The sequence below is a fragment of the Berghia stephanieae genome, chromosome 8, assembly GCF_034508935.2.
Source record: "Berghia stephanieae isolate SIO BIC M18660-M18661 chromosome 8, UCSD_Bste_1.3, whole genome shotgun sequence".
In the NCBI taxonomy this organism is placed as follows: Eukaryota; Metazoa; Mollusca; class Gastropoda; order Nudibranchia; family Aeolidiidae; genus Berghia; species Berghia stephanieae.
The window spans coordinates 9,614,302-9,629,301 of NC_088367.1; the positions used below are offsets into that span (position 1 = coordinate 9,614,302).

Sequence of the window (15,000 nt, forward strand, 5' to 3'; positions counted from 1 at the left end):
CACCCAAGAGAAAGGAAGACAAAGGAGAACTGGGAACAAATAGGGATCAGATGTAGATTCCAAGAGCATACCACCGATGTACTTAGTTTGAGATCACCTATAAGTCTCATCCGGATACAAACACAAAATCCAACAAAGAGGAATACACTCAAATTCTTACATTATACATTCAAAATAACAAATATATAATAATGCATAACAGAGAGATGATTTACAAGGACAAAAAATATCATCTCCCAAAACAATAACTATGCATTTGACTGTTTCCCCTCCCAGGCAGGACTCCGACCAGGGCCAGGAAAAAAACCAAGTAATCTCATTCCAAGACAGAGACAGAAAGCAAGTTGGAAAACAGACATAAGGGGATAGAAGACACAGCAAGTACCTCCCTGCCCACTATAGGAGGTCAGGAACCCCACCCAGATAATGCCACTTTCAAACTGGCTTGTTTCAACATTGTGTCCATTCGATTTGGATGTCGTGGAGGGCCTATTGTCAGGACTGGTGGGGAATAGGATTCAATAGTCTGATGTCACGTTCGCCCAGCAACGAATAGCTTGGTTCTAAACAAAGAAAATCGGTACTTTTTATTCTTCATGCTGGCCAAAACTTTTCACATATCATGTGATCAGAATGTATAAATGTTAAAACACGGTCAGATTTATAATGTTTTTCTCCTTTTTTTACTTACTTATTTAATCCTCTTCGGGCCTTGAGGCACATAGGGCATCCACCAGACATCTCCATTTTTTGCAATCGGCTGCTTTTGCGGTGGCTGTATTCCAGGACAGGCCTGCTTCCTTTAATTCTTTCTCCATGGTCCTTCGCCGGGTTTCTTTGGGTCTTCCCCGCTTTCTCTTCCCATCTGCTGTCCAGTATAAGGCTGTCTTGGGAAGTGACCCTTTTTCCATTCTGGCCACATGACCCAGCCAACGCCATCTTATTCTATTTATTTGGCTATCAATGCTTGTGCAGTCAGCTTTCTTTAATAGATATACTGTTCTTATTTTTGTAGGCCAAAATAAATTAAAAATTCTTTTTAAACACTTGTTCTGAAAGGCTTCTAGTTTCTGTATTAAGGAGGATGTCATTTTCCAGCTTTCACTTCCATAAAGCAGTACACTTAAAACATTGCTCTTGTATATTTTCAGCTTTGTCTTTCTCATTATTTGCTTTGATTTCCAAAAGTTTTTCAGCATGCCGAAAGCCTGGTTTGCCTTTTGAATTCTGTGCTTGATATCGTGTTCTGCGTTTCCGTCGTCTGTTATTTTGGATCCGAGGTAGGAGAACTCTGTTACCTCTTCAATTATATGTTCATCTATCTTAATTTCACTGTCATGTTTTGGATTCACCCTAATGTACACAGTCTTATCGAAATTTATTTTCAGTCCAATTTTCGAGGCGTTCTTGTGTAGTACGTTTAGTTTCTCTGAGGCGTCTCTGTGTGTACTGGAAACTAACGCGATATCATCTGCGTCGTCTATATCTTCCAGAAAGGATGTCAGTGTCCAGCGAATGCCTCTCTTCTTACCATCAATTGTATTTTTCATGAGCCAGTCTAGAGCCAGGATAAACAGAAGCGGGGAGAGTATGCAGCCTTGTTTTACACCAGTTGTTACATTAAAGTTGTCTGTTATATTGTTACCACAGATCACTTGGCATTGGTAGTTGCTGTACATTGCTTTGATTAGGTTGACTATCTTCATCGGTATACCATAATGGCGGAGTATTTTCCACAGGGACTCTCTGTGTAAGCTGTCAAAGGCTTTTTCAAAATCGACAAAAATGGTGTAGAGGGGGCTGTTCCATTCAATGCTTTGCTCCAGGATTTGTCTCAGGGTAAATATGTGGTCACTACATGACTTCCCTTTTCTGAACCCTGCCTGCTCTTTTCTAAGAATGTTTTCAATGTGAGGTGAGATTCTTTTCAGAAGGATTCTATTAAAAATTTTGCTCGTTACGGACAGGAGTGTGATTCCACGCCAGTTAGCACAATTTCCTAGGTCTCCTTTCTTGGCTATTTTATGGATGATGCCTTTCTGCCAATCCTCTGGTATTTCTTCCTTTTTCTCCTCTGGATACGCTTTATGTTCGTCGGAGAAGTATTTCATAATTGCGTCCGCCATTGTTCCAATAGTTTAGAACCAGTTACTAAGTTACTATGCGTCATTACGAGGGAAGTGACGTCACGACTATTGACTCCTATTTCTCGGTGGTACTAATCTTATAATGGCACTATGTAGCACTTTCCAAAGTGGCTGGAGTTTCAAAAGCGTCTCCATTCGGATGTCGATGTTGTGAATGGCCTATTGTCAAGACTGGTAGGGTATTGTCGGTTAACTCACTCAACCCTAACACATACTATATCCGTTGTTTACCCGGGGTTACTTTTACCCCATGCCTATTTATTACATTTTTCTTAGACAAATTATAGGCGTAGTATCAAAGCTAATGTTTTTAATTTTTACATGTTAATGGTAGTTGAATAAAACCATCTATGTACATGCTCATTTTTAATACATTTTTTTTTTCAATTTTGAAAAGTAGCAAAAATCTCTAGGATTGAGTGAGTTAAATCTTTCCTTACCGGCCAGTTTCAGAATGTACCCCTAAACGCCACACCCGCCCAACACAAAAATAGATTTTGGTACTAAAACAGAAAACCAACAAGTACTCGTACATTCTATACATAATAATATTCATCAAAATGATCTCCACAAAACTGTATCAAGTTTTTATGGCTATAATAAACAAATTCTCTTTAAATTTTATGACGTACATAATAAGAAATCAGATGAGAGAATTGTTGGTTGCATCGGAACCAATGTGACAATTTTCCTGTAGTTGGTGAGGAGAGGGTTAACTCACTCAACCCTAACACCGACTATATCCGTAGATTACCAGGGGTTACTTTTACCTCATGCCTATTTATTACATTTTTCTGAGACAACTTTTAGGCGTAGTATATCAAAACTAATGTTTTTAGTTTTTACATGTTAATGGATGCTCATTTTTAATACATTTTTTTCCAATTTTGAAAAGTAGCAAAAATCTCTAGGATTGAGTGAGTTAAATCTTTCCTTACCGGCCAGTTTCAGAATGTTCCCCTAAATGCCACACCCACCCAACACAAAAATACATTTTTCTTACTACAACAGAAAATCAACAAATACATTCTATACATAATATTATTCATCAAAATGATCTCTACAAAACTGTATCAAGTTTTTTAATGGCTATAATAAACACATTTTCTTTAAATTTTATGACGTAGCCTACATAAGAAATCAGATGAGAAAATTGTTGGTTGCATCGTAACCAATGTGACGATTTTCCTGTACTTGGTAAGGAGAGGCTTAACTCACTCAACCCTAACACCGACTATATCCTTAGTTTACCCGGGTTACTTTTACCCCATGCCTATTTATTATATTTTTCTGAGACAAATTTTAGGCGTAGTATCAAAATTAATATTTTTAGTTTTTACATGTGTATGTTAATGGTAGTTGAATAAAACTATCTATATGTACAATTTTCCAATTTTGAAAAATAGCAAAAATCTCTAGGATTGAGTGAGTTAATGGTACATACAATAAATGTCTTATTTAAACAAGACATCCAGCACAAAGCATGCATTATTTAATTCGCTGCTTCAAAACGTTATTATGTCGATTGACTAGGGGCTGAAAATTGAATTGATGGACACAATCATTAACTCTCTCCTTACCAGCCATTATTAGAATTTCCCCCCGAAACTGCACACCCACCCGACACAAAAATAGACTTAAGAAGTAACAAGTGCATTCTATATATAATATTGTTAAGCAAAAAGTGCTCTACAACACAGTGTTTAGTATTTATAGCTGTAATCAAAGCATTTCTTTACATTTTGTGATGTATAAGAGAAATCAGAATGAGAAAATAGTCGGTTGCATCGTAACGAATGTGACAATTTTCCTTTGGATGGTAAGGAGAGGGTTTTTAAAAACTGGAGCTTCTGTATAGGGCAATATCCATTACACGTGCTCAAAGCACTTTTACAAAGCAAACGGCAACACGTAACAAGTAGAACGAGACATGACGCCTGCTAAGAGATGTTACATTTTTTATTCTGGACAGAGACAGCGCTGTTATCGGATAGGTACTCATTTTACACCTGGGTACGGTGACAGAATGTGAGTAAAGAGCCTTTTCCAAGGACTCAATTATGCGTCGAGCAAAGCTCGAACCTAGGATCTTCCAATCCGAAAGCGAGTGTCATACCACAAGACCACACAGCCGCAGAAAAAAATAGAGCTTTTACTATAGCGCAATGCCCACTGAACGTACTCAAAGCGCTTTACAAAAACTTGAGGTTAATTTCTATAAAGTCATTTTTACATTGAAAAAAAAAGTTAGTCTGTCTTCTCATTTTCAATTCTAAATTTATTTTTCGGGGTCCTATTCATTTTCAGACGATATGCCATATATAGCTGTCAATCTAGTAAACGCACTGTGTCAATAAAGACATGTCGATTGTCGGCGCATCAAACCTCTGAAGTCTCATTTTCACGATCGGCGGATCAAATCTCTGAAGTCTCATTTTCACGATCGGCGGATCAAACCTCTGAAGTCTCATTTTCACGATCGGCGGATCAAACCTCTGAGGTCTCATTTTCACGATCGGCGGATCAAACCTCTGAAGTCTCATTTTCACGATCGGCGGATCAAACCTCTGAAGTCTCATTTTCACGATCGGCGGATTAAACCTCTGAAGTCTCATTTTCACGATCGGCGGATCAAACCTCTGAAGTCTCATTTTCACGATCGGCGGATCAAACCTCTGAAGTCTCATTTTCACGATCGGCGGATCAAACCTCTGAAGTCTACATACGAGCTGTTTTGCGCATCATGTTTTATTTAATGTTGGGGGACTCAGACTTCGAGTAACATCTGGATTTTACACCTGTCCCATTGCGTACGACGCGAATGCTGTACCAACTAAGCTATCGGGACACCCCGCGGCGTATGAAGCCGCAGTTTAATCCAATTTCGCAATGTATCGTATAATTGATAGTAACAAAAATTAATGGTTGCTACTGCATCTGTCTATTGGGGGCAGCGTGGCTCAGTGGTACGTCTTTGCTTCTTACCCGAAAGGTAACGAGTTCAATCACCCACCGCTGCGTTGTGTGGCCTTGAGCAAGTCAACTCACCTATAGCCTAGCTCACTTTGCGGCGCTGCTCTGCGGCTGACGCCTGGGTTAATCCAGTCTTCCCTTGGAATAGACCCTAAAGACAAATTTCTCCTTGGGGATGAATAAAGGGAATTTTATTTTATTTTATTTCTTTATTTATCTCGAATTCACGCCGCGTATCAGTCGACATTTGGAGGCATGCCAAATTCTTTTCGTACATTTTGACACACTAATTTAGAAACTCATAAATATCAACTACTCTTACTTCTAAAAAAAAAACCCCAAAAACTTAATATATGTATTGCATTGTAATTGTAAGCTTCAATTTATTAGACAAAGACAGATTCTGTTGATGTTTCGGGTTTCCCCTTTATCAACAAAAACACGATGAATGAAACACTAAGGACAATAAATGAGATATGTGTGAATGGCGTAGTTAAAAATAGAAAAAAAATTGAGCTTTTATATAGCGCAATATCAATTTAACGTGCTCAAAGCGCTTTACAAGGGGTCGCTTTCCAACGTAACATTTAGAACGGGACATGACGCCTGTTAGGCGATATTAAATTTTTTTTGGGGGACAAAGACAACGCTGTTAATGGCCAGGTACTCGTTTTACACCTGATTACGGCGAGAGAATGTGAGTAAAGAGCCTTCTCCAGGGATTCAACTATGCGCCGAGCGCGAGGCTCGAACCCAGGACCTTCCGATACGAAAGAGAGTGTCATACCACTTCACCACAGAGCCGCAAAAGTTAAGACGAATCAAACTGCGCCATTCACAAATGTCTTACCTTACCTCTTCACACATATTATATTAAAATGTAGGACGAGACATGACGCTTGTTAGCCAATGTTTCATTTTTTCCCCTTGACTGAGCAACGTTGTTAACGGTCAAGTAGGTACTCATTTTACACCTGAGTGCGGTGAAAGAATACGAGTAAAAGAGTACCCCTTTTCCAAGCACTCTAATAATTATGCGCCGCTCAGATCTGGACTCGAACAGTGGAGCTTTCGGTTCCGAAGGACAGTATCATACTACAAGACCACATAATAACTGGAACAAACAAACCCCGAAAAAAATTGAGATGAATTACTATTTGCTATTCTGACATTTTGACGATAAATTCAATTTTCCTTGTCAGGCCAGTAGTCTCTATCGGAAAGAGGGGGGGGGGGGGGGGGGGGGGGTTAGGTGGGGAAGATCTCAATTACAAAATCACGATCTACGACTTGTTATAATTGAAAATTGTTTTTTTCCAAAACACCTTAACTCCGTCGTTTTCCCCATTTTGAGATATTGAGGATTATTTCCCTTTAACATTCATTTCTCATTCGTCTATTATTAATTTTATCATAATATTTAAACTTCAAATTCACACAAATCTATCTAGGGAAATTCTTGTGTCAATTGATGCTTAAAAATAAACATAGTTTACATTTCAATTTATCTCATGGATGGAAAATATCTCAAAAAGTAGAAAAATCGACTTCACGAGTTTAGGAAAACCAGCCTTCAATTGAAAATCGGGTCAGCGAATGAGAGCGAGAGGCCGGGATCAATAGATTAGAAATACTTTATTAAGTAACTAGCTAGTGTCGCCGTTCATTCTCGGGGGGAAAATAAAATAAAACGTTTTTAAAAAAAATTTGGCCAGAAAACTCGTCCTTTAAATATATATAATCGGGCGATTAAATTAACCCTCATCCTGTACAAAACTTTTCAAACCTGGGACTTTAAAAAAAAGGGAAATTCGTCTTTATGGTAAGATGAGTGTCCTTTTTAATTGATTGATGATATTTGAAGGACGAGTTTTATGGCCAAAATTTTATATACGTGTTTTTATCTATTTTTTTTTTTGTCAGAGACCAAATCAGCAGAGTTCTGGTAGATTTTGTAGGATTTATGGAGGAATAAAGAGATTGGATCAAGGAGGAATACAGAGATTGGATCAAGGAGGAATACAGAGATTGGATCAAGCAATAAAAACCTAGGTATGAAAAATCGACAATTTTCTTTTTAAAAAAATATTTTTCGTTTGTTTGTTTTGTCACTCGTTCATCCATTAAATCTTTAGAATTATTTAACTGTGACCGATCAAATCAAAACGGTATCAGGTCAGGATGATTTATTTAGGCGCTGAAATAATATAATATTTAGAACGAAATACGGTTCAACAATCGTAACGTCACTTCCCCCGTAATGACGCATGGTAACTTAGTAACTGGCTCTAAACTATCGGAACAATGGCGGACGCCCTTAAGAAATATTTCACCGACGAGCATAAAAGCGTTTCCAGAGGAAAAAAACCATTTAAATCGGATCATGTTTTGACTTTTACACATTCTGATCACAAGACATATGAAAAGTTCTAGCCAGCATGAAGAATTAACAGTACTGATTGTCTTTGTTTAGAACCACGATGGCCGTGGCGACGTGACATCAGACTATTGAATCCAATTGACGTCGCTCAGCTCATTGCCAGCCTTTTTAGTAGTAGTTCTCACTAAGTTCTATCACTCAGATTATAAACATTTAAGGTTTCATACAGTTTTATGTGGTGGCAATATAGATAGAATGAAGTTGACGTCACTCGTGTCTTTTTTTTTTTTTTGCCATCCACGTTTATGAGTAATTCTCAATAAACTGTATTATCCAGACTATAAGAGAGCATGGTTACATTGCGTTTTGTGTGCTGGTCCGCTATACTTCCGGATGGCAATGGTGTGAGTTCTTAGCCAAGCGCATACTATCTATATGCATACGGCTTGCGGAATGTTGTGAGTAAATTACATATGCGCACATTGTCATCATCAAAAGAATACAGAGCGATTGTATCAAAGCAGTAAAAAAAGTGACGTATTAAAGAGGCTCGACAATTTCCTTGTTGTTGTTTTTCATACGTTCATCCATTGAATCTTCGCAATAGGATTCAATAGTCTGATGTCACGTCCGCTCAGCAGTGACTTAGGTAGCTGAGTCTGTTAGTACTTTGCGATAGACTAAAGGCTAGCAAGCAATTGCTATTGTCCGTTTCACGCTACAGAAACCGGGATAGACACCATGGGCCTTATGGATCTGACACTAGAAATTAACGGGTTCGATTATCAGAGCTGCTAGTACGTGTACGTCGCCTCAAACCGACGTGCATATATATGCAGGTCTGACATCCTAACACAGGTATGCGGCCTAGTTTCACATTGTGGTAATGGACAATATGTTCCGTCATTTTTTGGCATTTTTTTTTTTTAGATTTCCATTACAACAATGAGTCCATAATGAATTGGGTTATCAGACCTACAAATTAGGGCACATCGGCTCAAACCACTTCCCTAAATGTCCCAAATGTGAAATTAATATATTATTATGAATAATATGACAATGACAATTTCGAAAATGAACAAATGACGCAATAAGGCACTTTTCCGTATCAAAAACATTCTTGAATCACCGATAAAAAGGAGTGAGAGATAAAGGGAGTATGTGTGATTCATAAATAAGGGAACAACACAAAACAAAACAAACGACGTTTCGGCCTTTGGCCTTTTTCAAGTAAAAACGGTTTATATATATATATATATATATATATATATATATATATATATATATATATATATATGTGTGTATATAAATTTAAAATTATGCCTTTTGCTCCACGTTATCATAAGATATCGTCGCCTCGGCATTCATCAAATCTCATCAAATAAGATGTCTGATGTCAACGGAAATCACCCATGTTGTCCAAGTGAGCAAATAGGGGGTTAATAATCTTGCTCAAGGAAAAAAACCAAAGTGCCTGAAGCGGGGCTCAAACCGGGTCATCCGGATCACAGTGCAATGCCTTAACCACTCGGCCACTTCGCCGATATAAATATATTGAAAAAGGCCAAAGGCCGAAACGTCGTTTGTTTTGTGTTGTTCCCTTATAATATATTTTGTGAGTCACATTTACTCACTTTGTCTTTCTCTTCAACTTATTGGCTCATCCAGACACCTCTATCATCACCGATAAAAAACCCGATGCTGTTAAAGGTTGCGCACTTTTCTGGTTATTTACACATATCTACTTTGTCTTTTTTCTTATCAAATAATTAATTTTCGTATCATTCTTTAACCCTCTCCTTACCAGCCATTATCAAGTTTTCACCAAAACTTCACACCCAACTAACACAAAATATATTTTTTATCACTCAAACACAATAGCAGTAAAGTTCTTGCGATACATAATTTCTTAGCAAAACATACTCTACAACACACTGTTCATTTTCTTTAAATTTTGTGATGTACAAGAGAAATTTGAATAAGAAAAATGTCGTAACGAATGTGACGATTTTCCTATAGTTGATAAGGAGGGGGTTAAGAAATTATCTAGCTTCCGATAGTTATACACAACTAACACGAATAACATTCAAAAGGACTTTACATTTTCCATGATTATTATTATTATTATTATTATTATTATTATTATTATTATTATTATTATTATTATTATTATTATTATTATTATTATTATTATTATTATTATTATTATTATTATTATTATTATTATAACAATCGTCGTCATATAATATCGGTGAAACACATAATCAGAACTTTAAAGGAAATGTCACCTTAATTTTCTGTCATTGATTATTATTAACTTTAGAACGAAACCTTCGATAAAGAGAATAAATAAATCACAGCAAAGCGCGTGCTACCTTCGTTGTCCGTGAAACACATCAGAAACTTTGAAGAAAATGTCCCCTTAAGTTTCTGTGATTGATTATTATTAACTTTAGAACGAAACTTCCGATAAAGAGAATAAATAAATTACAGCAAAGAGCGCGCGTGTCACCTTCAATAAAATAAATAACACGAGACGAGAGTGGGGGTTGTAAAAATGGAACGCACGCAAGAAAGTGCTGCGGAGACAGCGGCGATAACAAACTTACGAGAAAGCCAATGGTTAATTTATTCATAGAGATTATTGTAAGCGGCGGGTACCGTAGTTCCATGCAGAGCTGGGCGTAGTGGTAATATTATTATTATTATAGTAAGTAGGTAGCTAGCTAGCTACCTCTCGCTCGTGGCAAAAAAAAATTATGGTGGAGAATCGTGATGGCAAATTTTACTGAGACTGATGCATGATACCTGGCATGGGAATGACGGAGGAGGAGGAGGAGGAGGAGGAGGAGGGCTGACTTCCCGGCTTCTTGGAATTGTTGGGTGATACTGGTGACATGTAAAGAGAGAGAGAGATTGTGCCCGTTGGAGGAGGGGGCGGGGGGGTTGTAAGAAGAAGAGAGATAGAAAGAGAGAGAGAGATAGATAGATAGATAGATAGAGAGAGAGAGAGAGAGAGAGAGAGAGAGAGAGAGAGAGAGAGAGAGAGAGAGAGAGAGGTGACTGTGCTCGTTGGAGGGGGGCGGGTGTAAGAAGAAAGATTGAAAGAGAGAGAGAGAGAGAGAGAGAGAGAGAGAGAGAGGGAGAGAGAGAGAGAGAGAGAGAGAGAGAGAGAGAGAGACTGTGCCCGTTGGAAGGGGGGGGGGGTGTAAGAAGAATAGAGATAGAAAGAGAGACAGACAGTATGATGATGAGAGAAGGAGGTGAGCGCTCGCCTTGTCGACATGCAAAAGAGTAGAATTTCATATCAGTTATGTGACAATAGGACTTATAAAAGGAAGGCAGAAAGCAAGTTGGAAAACAGATAATATTATAGGGTAATAAAAGACATAGTAAGTACCTCAATGCCCACAATGGGAAGTCAGGAACCCCACCCAGAGAGAGAGAGAGAGAGAGGGGGGGGAAGAGAGAGAAAGATAGAAAGAAAGAAAGAGAGGGAGAGAGAAAGAGAGGGAGAGAGAGAGAGAAAGAAAGAAAGAAAGAAAGAAAGAAAGAGAAAGAAAGAAAAAAAAAAAAAAAGAGAGAGAGAGAGAGAGAGAGAGAGAGAGAGAGAGAGAGAGAGATGACCTCATTTAGTGACAATGACAAATCAAGAGCAAGGGCCAGTCCAAGTCCAATCTATAATAAACCCAATTTAACTTTACCGATCACACTGTCCTCATCTGATTTGTCTCAAACCTCTCACGTAACACAGGGTACGAATAAATTTTATAGATAGTATGCGCTTGTCTAAGAAGTTCACAACATTGCCATCCGGAAGTATAACTGGCTAACACACAAAACTGTGTGTAACCTTGAACGTTTATGGTCTGGTTAATACAGTTTAGTGAGAATTACTCATGAACGCGGATGGCAAAAAACAATAACAAAGACCTGAGTAACGTCATCTTCGAACTATCTATACTCTAGTTGCTGTACAAGCTGCTACGTGGTCTATGTGCCCTCGTCGTAAGACACTCGCATTCGGACCGAAATGTTCAGAGTTCGAGCCCCCATTCTATTTTAAGCGCATAATAATTGACTCACTCCTTGGAAAAGGCCCTTTACTAAATAGATTATCTCATTGAACTCACGTGTAAAATGAGTACCTGGCTGTTAACAGTGTTTTCTCTGTCGGAAAATAAAATCTTGCATTCATAACAGGTGCCATGTCTCGGCCTATATTTTTAGTAATGCTGCTGGCTCAGAAACTCTTTATTAACAAATTGAGCTTTATATAGCGCAATATCCACTAAATATGCTCAAAGCGCTAAGAAAATTTTGAAGTATTTCTCTAGTGTGGCGAAGGGCATACCCCTTTTTCATGGCATGCAGCGAATATCGGAAAGTTTAATAGATTGCCTACAACCAGGAATTAAATTAAATTAAATTAAATATAGCTTAATATAGCGCAATATCCACTAAATGTGCTCAGAGCGCGTTACAAGGGGTCCTGGTCAACAGCAACATTTAACATGTAGGACGGGACATGACGCCTGTTAGGCGATATTACAATTTTTCGGACACAGACAACGCTGTTAACGGCCAGGTACTCGTATTACACCCGAGTACGGTGAGAGAATGTGAATAAAGAGCCTTCTCCAAGGACTCAACTATGCGCCATGCACGAGGCTCGAACCCTGGACCTTCCGATCCGAAAGCGAGTGTCATACCATAAGACCACATAGCCACACAACTCTTGTAAACTCTTGTAAAGCGCTTTGAACTAGATAAGTGGATATTGTTCTATAGATAGAATGAAGTTGACGTCACTCGGGTCTTTGTTATTGCTTTTTGCCATCGACGTTTATGAGTAATTCTCACTAAACTGTATTAACCAGACTATAAACGTTCATGGCTACACATAGTTTTGTGTGTTGGTCCGTTATACTTCCGGATGGCAATGTTGTGAGCTTCTTAGCCAAGCGCATACACAGTCTATATATAAATGCTCATGTTTGTTTTTTTTTTAATGTGTTTTTTTTTTTTTAACTCACTCAACCCTAACACCGACTATATCTGTAGTAAATCCTGGGTTACTATTTTTAGAATTATCGTAAACTCGACTTTATTATTATGTGCTATTATTCTATTTTTATTATTTGAGCTTTTCACTAGAGAATATCCACTAAACGTGCTCAAAGCGCTTTACAAGGGGTCCCTGGTCAACAGCAACATTTAACATGTAGGACGGGACATGCCGCCTGTTAGGCGATATTACAATTTTTCGGACAAAGACAACGCTGTAAATGACCAGGTACTCATTTTACACCTGAGTACGGTGAGAGAATGTGAGTAAAGAGCCTTTTCCAAGGACTCAACTATGCGCCGAGCGCGAGGCTCGAACCCAAGACCTTCCGATCCGAAAGCGTGTCATACCACTAGACCACATAGCCGCACATATGTACTATGATTCTATTTTTATTATAAGTTGTGTAAGACCCGTGCGGCACTACAAATAAATCTTCTTTCGTTTTCATCCGTCAACAACCAAGACATGACTTAAGTTTGTTTATTCATTATCCATGCTTCTTTTATCTTCTTTTATTGCCATCGTCATGAATTATCATCAGCCATCAACAATAATTACCCCAAGCCTATTTATTACATTTTTCTGAGACAAATTATAGGCGTAGTATCAAAGCTAATGTTTTAAGTTTTTACATGTTAATGGTAGTTGAATAAACCTATCTATGTACATGCTCATTTTTAATACATTTTTTTTCTCCGATTTTGAAAAGTAGCAAAAAATCTCTAGGATTGAATGAGTTAACTCTCTCCTTACCGATCATATTCAGTATTTTCCCAACAATGACAGGCTTACCCAGCAGAAAAATGGGTTTTTAAACTCAAACAAACTCTCTACAAAACAACTTTATGTTGCTATTAATTAAACAAAGATCATTCTTCAAAGTTTGTGATGCACAAAACAAATGTGAAAAGGAAAAAAATGTATATTGTGTCGTAACAAATGTGACGATTTTGCTGTAGGTGGTAAGGAGCGAGTTAAAACTTGAAACACCTGGGGTGAATTATCTTGAACAAGAAAGGTAACCTCTATTGTTTGCGTGACGCTTGGAATATTCCTGGTTATTTCTCTTTGTTTTTTTCTCCAGATAAATCCTAAACAAACTATTGGACCAGATGAATAACCTCAGGAGGTATTGGTTCAGTGGTATGACACCAAAGGTCCTGAGTTCAAGTCCCGTGCGGCGCATAGTTGGGTTCTTGGAAAAGACTATTTATTCACATTCTCTCATCGTACTCAGGTGTAAAATGATTACCTGACCGTTAACAGCGTTGTATCTGTCCGAAAAAGAAATTTGTAATATCGCTTGACAGGCGTAATGTCCCGAACAGGTATTATATATATATATATATATATATATATATATATATATATATATATATATATATATATATATATATATATATATATAAGTTTACGCCCTTTCGCAACGGTATCATAAGATCCCGTCGCCTAGGCATTCCAAGAAGGAATATAGATAATCCATCAAACAAGATGTCTGATGTCAACAGGAATCACCCACGTTATCACAGTGAGCAAATTGGGGGTTAATAATCTACCTCAAGGGAAAAAATACGAAAGTGCCTGAAGCTGGGTTCGAACCCGGGACCTTCGGATCACAGTGCAATTCTCTAGCCACTCGGCCACTTCGCGGTATTAATTAGGAGTGGTTTGAATGCTAAAAAAGGAATTTGTAGTCAGAATTATATTATTTTAACAAACTTTAGAAAAAACACAAAAAAAAAAACAAACAAAAAAAAAACAAACAAACAAATAAACTAAAAGTCCCTTTATTCATCCCAGAGGGGAAATTGTCTTAAGCGTCTCTTCAAAGGGAAGACTGGGATAACTCAAGCGTCTGCAGCAGTGCAGCGCCGCAAACCGACCTAGGGTAGCAGCTTCTTATGGTTCTCACACTACTATGTTATGACGATCGACCCAATCAGCAAAATCCGGTCCGCATTCGTGCACCGTCGCGAACCCGCCCGGTAGCATCGTCACAACACACCGTTCAACTAGATGCTCTGCTGTTTCGGGTTCTTGCCGGCCCACATCGGGTAAATGAAGGACAGGTGGAAAGTCCCCACTGATGAAGCGCCTTTGAACCTTGGGCGAGCTTCCTCTTGCTAAATGCCACACAGCGCAGCGGGTAATCGACCTTAGTACCTTTTGGGTACGAAGCGAAGACCTTTACCGCTGAGCCAGGCTGCCCTATAAAGAAGTCTGAATTAAGTTTATATATGCTTTATAGAGGACAGTGGATACAGTTGCCAAAAGGATTCAATATTCTGATGCCAGATCCTCCCAGCAACCAGCAGCTTGGTTCTAAACAAAGAAAATCGGTAATTTTTATTCTTCATGCTGGCTTGATCAGAATGTATAAAAGTCAAACATGATCAGATTTATAATGTTTTTATACTCTAGATACACTT

The 15,000-nt window shown here is 38.2% G+C and overlaps 1 protein-coding gene across 2 annotated transcripts in view; it reads right to left on the reverse strand.

The window, feature by feature from the left end:
- Positions 1 to 15,000, reverse strand: part of LOC144977777 (soluble guanylate cyclase 88E-like) — a 145,796-nt gene that overhangs the window by 109,550 nt on the left and 21,246 nt on the right. Inside the window, exon 1 of one of the 2 annotated variants that reach the window (XM_078923168.1) lies at positions 9,876 to 10,071. The exons of the other annotated variant lie outside the window; for it this stretch is intronic. The gene's annotated coding sequence lies outside the window, so the exon portion shown is untranslated. Of the gene's footprint in view, positions 1 to 9,875; positions 10,072 to 15,000 lie in introns of those variants that run through there. 2 annotated transcript variants of the gene reach the window in all.